This window comes from Gavialis gangeticus, unplaced genomic scaffold, assembly GCF_001723915.1.
Source record: "Gavialis gangeticus isolate Ggan-Ray unplaced genomic scaffold, GavGan_comp1, whole genome shotgun sequence".
NCBI lineage: Eukaryota > Metazoa > Chordata > Crocodylia > Gavialidae > Gavialis > Gavialis gangeticus.
Window position 1 is genome coordinate 149457264 of NW_017729024.1, and position 359 is coordinate 149457622.

General features: G+C 60.4%; 1 long non-coding RNA gene across 2 annotated transcripts in view; it reads left to right on the forward strand.

The window, feature by feature from the left end:
• LOC109297837 overlaps positions 1-359 on the forward strand; it is a 62709-nt gene that overhangs the window by 5777 nt on the left and 56573 nt on the right. For both annotated transcript variants that reach the window (XR_002097435.1, XR_002097436.1), the window contains exon 2: positions 60-203. This is a non-coding gene — a long non-coding RNA (uncharacterized LOC109297837). The remainder of the gene's footprint in view (positions 1-59; positions 204-359) is intronic.

The window sequence follows — 359 nt, forward strand, 5'->3', positions numbered from 1 at the left end:
GGGGCTGCCGGCTCTAATTTGTACCTGAACACGGACGTGGTCTTGTATTCATACATTAGTGCCACGAGTGTCCACGGAGGCAACTTTTGGCTCTTCAGCAGAGATTAGATTGAGGGCAGGAGGCATTTTTACTCCGCGACGAGCTCCCGGTGAGAGACTCGCGGGCTCACGCCGGCGCACGGAAGGTTCAGTGAGGGGCCAAGGTTAGTTTAAAACTTCTTCTTTTACCGCTTTGGGCCATAAAAAAAAGGGAGGGGGAAGGAGCGGCTTTCCAAGGGAGCGGGCTGAGCCTGCCTCGCGGCCGGGGACCAGCGCCCGGGCAGGCGGCTCGGCCGGGAGACGTGCCAGGGAGGGGCCGG